At 40.7% G+C, this 7,636-nt stretch overlaps 1 protein-coding gene across 5 annotated transcripts in view; it reads left to right on the plus strand.

The window, feature by feature from the left end:
• Window positions 1-1,110: 1,110 nt before the first annotated feature.
• Window positions 1,111-7,636, plus strand: part of LOC109913697 (core histone macro-H2A.1) — a 38,192-nt gene continuing 31,666 nt past the window's right edge. For 2 of the 5 annotated variants that reach the window (XM_048603577.1, XM_048603582.1), the window contains exon 1: window positions 1,111-1,243. The gene's annotated coding sequence lies outside the window, so the exon portion shown is untranslated. The other 3 variants (XM_048603579.1, XM_048603580.1, XM_048603578.1) reach the window with 3 other exon arrangements.

Genomic DNA, 7,636 nt, shown 5'->3' on the forward strand with positions numbered 1-7,636 from the left:
ACACCTTTGACCACAAGTCCATCAGGCAGTGGTCAGCACATAGCATCACCAAGATCCTGTGGGAAAAGAAAGGTTGATCCTATCATGTGGCTCCCCGAGCAGACTGTCAAAGTCATTTGGCAGAGTACCTCAATGACAGAAATTTCCAACAAGCACCAAGGCATGTCTTAGCTGGTGGTGAGAAGAGAGTGAGATCCTTCATGTATGCCCAGTCTCTCTCCACTGCCACACGATGTCCATGAAGCGGTTGCGCTGCTGAGGACACAGCCACAAATCTCCTTCTGGAATGTCCCTTTGCAAAGAAGGTCTGAAGAGAGATGCAATCGTTTTTGTTGAGATTTGTAACAGGCAGTTGGGTGACTCTGTGCTGTAATCGGTTGTTCCCTGGGATGCACACTAAGACAATAATTGACTTTGCCTGGAAGACAATCAACTCGGTGAAAGATGCTCTTTGGTCTGCTCAAAACCTTTTGGTGTAAAGTGCAGATCTCAACTGGGGGTTGTGGACTGGCACATTCCAATGTCCAGGACTACATGCTGAGGGACCCACAAACCCCAATAGAGAAAACAAAAAGAAGCAAAATAAGACAAGGTAGCGAAGAGGAGAGAGATAGAGGAAAATGAGTAGCAGACAACCGGTTTGTACTGATTTATTGTAAGCAACACAAGGGAAATTCACTATCAATTTAAGCAAACCATAAGGGCATATGCATATATAAATAATAGTCTGTAATTTTGCATCCATTTTATGGTACAGTATAAGTTGCATTAAGCATTTTTTAGCATACAGCGTGGAATCAGATCCATTTATATATTACCAAATTTTGGGGGTAAAAATCCGTAAATACAGACATTCATGCCATTTTATACAGAGGGCACAGGCGATTGTCGGAATTACATGCATCGCTTTTCAATGTAAAATATAGGTCTCTTTCTTCTGTGAGTTTAAACCATCAAACGCATTGTGACGAATCATTTAAAAATAAATAAGCGCGACGGTGTTCAATCTGATTATGTTGCAATGTTGATAACGCGTGTGATTTTTTTTTAGGTTTGGTTTTCTGCGTTATGTGGGTGTGGATGAATGGCACTCTCCGTTCACCACATGCACTGGGGAGGATGACCCAGAGGCGCTGAGTGACAGCTCGGCTGGAAGCGCGCAGTATTGTGGGCCAGTCTACCACTGCCCACTCGATGCTGAGCTGCTGTTTCTGCAAAGGAGACATATTGTTACTGTGTCATTGTAAGTGATTGACATTGTTTCTACACTTCATTTCCTTGTAATCATAGGGCCAGCATGTCATCTTGATGTTGCGTCACTCCGCACTTTGAGTCTTAGATTGCAAATAAGTTGAAACAGGAGAAAGAAACTACGATTTGCGCAGGCAACTGGAATGTAAGGCCTTACGTTGTGTGTTGCAACCTGGACTGTGATCTTTTAGGTTGCGGATCGAAACCTATTATCAGTGGTTGTTTATTTTTTTCAACAAATGCAACCTGCCGGTTGTGGATGGTTGCAGAGCCCGTTCGCCGCATCCCCCTTCTGCAAGAAAATGCAGCTTAGTTTACCGAGTGTTTAAGACACGGATGTTTTTTTTTAACAACCCCCACCCCCCGTGCGAACCCGGAAATTGCCAAGCCATTGATGTTTTAATGTTGCAGCCCGCGGTGCGTGCATTGTGCAGCTTCTGACACTCGGCACTAAAATGTTAAAAGAGTAGAGACCCTCGGAGTAACCCACTGCACCATAATAAACTCATTCTAAACATTGTAATAGGATCCGGCTGTAAATATTTCATTTTAACTGCAGGCACAGGCCGATTGCCGCATTTCCTGTAATAGACAGGAATGGTGTTTTTTTTATTGGAAAGGTAGATGCGCTACTACGTATCTTGTCATTTTCGATAGTATCACCGGCGTTTAACCCGCATAGTTCCTATTCCCCGCTGTTACTGATATGAATTGACATTTTAGGGCTGTTATGAATGTCATCGTTTTGTGTTCCGAATTGTTTTAATTGTTACAATCTATATCGGTTTTTAATCACAGAATTGTTCCCGGGGTGGCTGTGAAATCACATTCCAGAAGCTGTTGTGTGGCCGTTACTTAGCAACAGGCATCAAACTTGTTCCCTTCTCTCAAGAAAGGCATTGAGTTTTAAAAAAAGAGGAAAATGATATAAACGTGGCCTCTGAGATCTTTCCACTTACGGTGTCATTCCAATTTGTAACATCCAGGGAACGGTTTTAACAGATAAATCCAGGCCCTGCCTGTTCACATGCCAAACCTTGTGGTGTTTTTTTTTTCAAATTTGATGGGTGGGGAGGTGAGAGTTTGGAATCATTAACCTGTCCGTGTGCCTGCTTGGGCGTTGTCTCCCAAGCACAATCATCATCAACCGGTGTCGAAATCGTGGGCAGACTTCAGGAATATTGCACCTGCAAATAATAAGTCATTATGTGAATTGGCAGTAAACATGTACTTTGGAGTGATACACTGGTTTATTTAATTATTCCCCAATTGTCCCTTGTCTGTAGGATACTTCGCAGTAATCCCCCACCCCCGCTTGTTACGGTTGATTAATTTCCTGGCTTTTTTTTTGAGAAGTTTCATGTTGTTTCATTTTGACAGGCGCATGAGAAGATGAAACCGCATCCTTTGAGGGTGAGGGATATGGTTGACATGTGTTTTCTTTAAATAAAAATCACATTTTATTCATGGAGAGCCTGTACGTTTTAGAAAATCTCAGATATGTGTAAAACTGCTTGCAGAGAAAGTAAATTTAAACTTTTCTTTTACGCTATATTTGGTAAAGGTCATTCCAAATTATTTAACTTTTTTTTTGCCACTAACATGGTTGAAACTGTTGGTCTGAAACGTTAGACAAGAAAGTTCCTACAAAACTTTATACAAGAAAGCAGAATACCATAAGAGCCAGGAGAACATACTCACGTTGTTTTAATTGTTTTCCATACAGTTTTAACGGTTGTAGTGAACAAACAGGAAGCTGTGGGAGTACATGACTGAATCTTGAATTTTAGCCATTGTGTATATATAGCAACTGCAACATTTGTGCAAAAATAGCCTAAAAAGAACAAGGCAGGGTTTTCTGCTGCCATCCCTTTGATGTCAATAGTACTGATGTTTGGTGACATTATAACACTGGTATAAGTGTACTCCAGATGTTTTTGAAAGAATTATAATCTTCCTTTTGTTTAGATGAGATTAGATTAATAAACCCATTTATTGTGTTGTAAATGTTTCAGCCTTATCTGTTGCACTGATGAGGCTTCTCAATCATTGAAGATTGGGATATTTGTGGAGTGCCTCCTTCAATAAGTTACTTAATTGTCCACCACCAATTAATTGTTGCTGTGCTGTTTGACACGCAATTAGTCCTATGTCGTAGCTTTATCAGGTTAACACGTCATTTTTAAGCGTGCCTAGTGCTGCTCCAGACATGTTTCCTGCACTTTTCATTGAAATGGGTGTTGGTTCCCCTGGTTTGATGTTAGTTCTAGATTAAAGGATATGCAGGACCCTGCGGTTGCAGATTGTGTGAGTGCAATTCCGCTGCTGCTGATGGCCCACTGTGATTTATGGATACTTGGTCTTAAGTTGCTAGATCTGTTCGCTGTAATCTCATTTAGCACAGTGAAGGGTAACGTCATTTGTGAAATTGGAACTTAATTTTCACAAGGACTGTGTGTCGCTTACTCTTAACTGTACTGTTGTGGACAGATGTATACGTAACAGACAGATTTGTGAGGATGAGACCAAGAATGATTCTTTCCTTTGGTTGATTCCTTCACCTCCTGCTTCAGACCCAGTCCAGCATGTCCCCTAGGACTTGACCAACCCGGGCAGTAGTGCTGATGCCAAGCCACTCTAAATGATGTATATTGAAGTCTCCTATGCAATTGCCACCCTCGGTGCTTCCTCCAAGTTGTATTCAATGTGGAGGAGTGTTGATTCATCAGTTGGGTGTGGAGGGTGAGGTGGTGAGGTGGAATGGTGGGGTTTGATGGTGGTGATGATAGTATGTGGTACATGAAGGTTACCTTATGCCATGAGACTTAATCGACCTCCAAATGTTGCAGACTCTCGGGCAACTCCCTCCCACCTCTACCACTGTGCCATACCTCTGGTTGGTCTATACTTTCAGTGAAATAGGATATATCCAGGGATGGTGATGGCATTGCCTGGTATATTGTCCTTAAGGAATGATTCTGTGAGCATGACAATGTCAGGCTGTTGCTTGACTAGCCTATAAGATAGCTTTCCTATTTTGGCACTAGCCTCCAGATGTTGCCAAGAAAGACTTTGCAGGTTCTACAGGGCTAAGTTTGCCATTGTCATTTCCAGTGCTTAGGCCACTGTTTTTATTCCTTCTTTGAGACTTATTAGCAGTTTGTTACAATTGAATGCTAGAACGTGTCAGGACGATTAAGAGTCCAGCACATTTCTGGGATTAAATTTTTGTATGTAGGGTATACCAGGTGAAGATGGCAGTTTACCTCCCCTGAAGGACACTAGTAAACCAAATTTTCTTTCATGTCCATTGCTAATAGTTTTTTGTGGTCATTAGTGGACTTTTAATTCCAGATTTTTCTTTAATTGAAAATAATGGGATAGAACCCTGTGTTCCCAGAACATTACCTGATGCATTTATCTGGATTATTAGTTCAATGACAATACCATGATGCCTTTGAACCGATTAGGTCATTTATGATGTTTAAACTGTTAACCTGGCAAAGGTTACTAAACTTGGCAGAGACCAGGTGATCTGATCTCAAAAAATCTGTTTCATGAAGGAGGAAAAAACTGATCAATTGGCTCATTGACTTACAGGTTTCATTTTTTTTTTGAGATGATTAATGTTATGCTGTTCATTTGAGTCTAATGGCTTGTTGCAGTTCTAATGTTTTAACAGATTATTATTTTAATATGAGTATGGTCATGATTTCCCTTCAAGATGAACTGGAATCAGTTTAAAAATGCACAATCTGTTGTTTTATTCTTGTGCTGGAAGGGCAAGGGCTGAGATTCACTCCTGTGCCCCATGAAACGTGGATTTTTGGTGAATTATGACAAATAAGCACAGGATATTTTCCCAACTTTTGTTCTAAATACTTGGGTCAATAGATATTGTTGTTATTCCTCCTGTGGTTTTGGCAAATAGTGCAGCGTTGTAAACAAGTAGGATGTTATGAGAACTGAAGTTAAGGCGCGGTTGGATGGTAAACTGAGCCTCCTTCAGCTATATTGTATGTATATTGCATTCTGTTCATGAATTTGCACAATACTCCAGGGAGACAATTGCGAATATGACCAACTGCAATTTTTAAAAAATGAAATTCCTTCAGCAAATCATGTCTTGGACAAAATTGGAGTACCAAACTAGGAGAATCAACTCAGCTTTGAAGAGTGGTCACCGAGTTGCAAAAAAACCATTCAAATTCAAAAGGAACATGTACTTATATAGCACCTTATCACAACAGTTAGCGAATTCCACTTCTTAGTTGCATAGCATGGCAAAGCAATTCACACATTGAATTACTCTGTACAGTTAATACTGCCACTTACATGAAATCAACAACGGTTTTGCGCACGGAAATGTTGTACAAATGACAAATTATTGGTCGAATAATAACAGGTCAAATTGGTGATGTTGCATGTGTGAAAATTATTGAACAGGTTGCTGGGAGACATGCCGATAGTTTGTACAGTGCTCTGAGATTTAAAATCGCCAATCAGATGAGACATTTTGGAAATCTGAGGTTAAATTACCAGGCTTCGTTCAGAATGAAAAATTGAATATTTTAATTTTTTTAGGTTGATTAAAAGTGAGGGATGTTAAGCTGGGGCAACAGATGCACTTTTTCACTTTAGGCAGCTCGTATCAAAATTCCCAGGTCTAGGGACAGAAGATAAGTGCAGAATTAAACCACCCCCAAGGCCCATTTACTCTAGACTGAAAGGATAATGCACCTGTGTGACATTTTGTACTCCAAGTCGGCTATCTTTCTCTAAATGACACCTGCAGTTTCTTGATTTATCATTTTTCATACTTTTGAATTTGCAACCTTCTAGACCCTTGTAACCACTTCCATATGATTATAGCTTTACCACCCTTACTTCGCTTAGCAGCCTAAGTTACGTGCCATTTGGACCATGAGTCTTGTCTGAAATTCTACTGACCGCTCTCAGTTTTTATTTGACCTCTGTGGTATTTCTTTCCATTTATCAGATCTGGTGGGCATTACTGTAAGAAGGAGCGAGCTGTTAGAATATCAGTAGATTCTACAGACCCAGTTTTCATGAAGCCATAGGCTGCTTTTGTATGGCTGTTGTATATCCATATCTTCAACTTTTCTATATCCTCTTCGTTACCAAAACTGCCTTCACCTAAATAGTGACATCTATTTCTGCTATTGCTGCAGCTGGTCTGGTGCTGGAACTCTTGTTTATTGTTGTTTTATATTTCCACAGTCTAACTGTTGCAGTGTCCTCCTGGTTGACCTCTCCTCCTCCATACTCCATTTCCTTCAGCTCATACAAAACCCTGCTGCATGCATCCTAACTCTCGTAAGTTCCTGTTATCCCAGTGCTCCTAAGCTCACTGACTAGTATTGGTTTCCCATCTAGCTGCACACTAAATTTAAATTCTTGTGCTTCAAATCCTTCAATAGCATTGCTCTTCCCAATACAATTTTCCGGGCCTACAGTCCTCCGTGAATTCCTCGTGTCTTCAGTTCTGGCTTCTTTTACAGTCATCATTTGCCTTCACTATAGCTTCAACATCCAAACAATAAACTGTCTAGATTCTAAGCTTTGGAATCCCTTCCTTTAACTCTTCTGCTTTTATGCCTCCTTTTAACTAGCCCAATAGAAGCCATCTTTTTAACCAACCTTTGGTCACTATTGAAATGTCCCCATGTGGCTTTGTTTGCTTCTAATAACACTTGTGAAGAAACTTGGGACATTTTACCACATTAAACTGGCTGTGCATATTGTTTCATCTTTTGTGCAGCAGTTCACAATGTGTTGGTTTTATGCAGCTTGTGACAACCCTATAGAGTTATCCCAAGGCAGATGGCAAGAAAGCTGTTTCTGGATGTTCCCAGCAGTTTTCGTGAATCTAGCAAATGTATATTCTGATTGTCACCATCTTTGTAAGATTTGTGCAGAAGCAATAGGTTCAGTCTTGGCATTTTTTTTTTAACAAATGTAGTTTTATTGTAAGATAGATAGTATTATTTTAGTAAAAACCAAAAGAGCTGCACGTGCTGTAAATCAGGAACAAATACAAAGTTCCTGGAAAAGCCCAGCAGGTCTGGCAGTGTTGGTGAAATTTTAAAACAGAGTTAACGTTTCGGGTCCGGTGACCCTTCCTCAGGACTGATAGTGGCTGGGAAAACGTCAGTTTATATGCAGAAAATAGGGAGGTGGGTGGGGTAGGGAGTAAATGATAGGATAGAGCTCAAAGAGAGAGAAAGACAGTTGGACAGACAAAGGAGATGCTAATGATCAGGCTGGGAGAGCGAATAGTTGTTAATGGGGGCTGTTTGTGACTAACAACAGCGGGTGTGTAATGGCAGGCTATGTGGTAACAAGGCCAGGTGTGTGGGGTGGG

Source organism: Rhincodon typus, chromosome 12 (assembly GCF_021869965.1).
Source record: "Rhincodon typus isolate 14 chromosome 12, sRhiTyp1.1, whole genome shotgun sequence".
NCBI classification, from domain to species: domain Eukaryota; kingdom Metazoa; phylum Chordata; class Chondrichthyes; order Orectolobiformes; family Rhincodontidae; genus Rhincodon; species Rhincodon typus.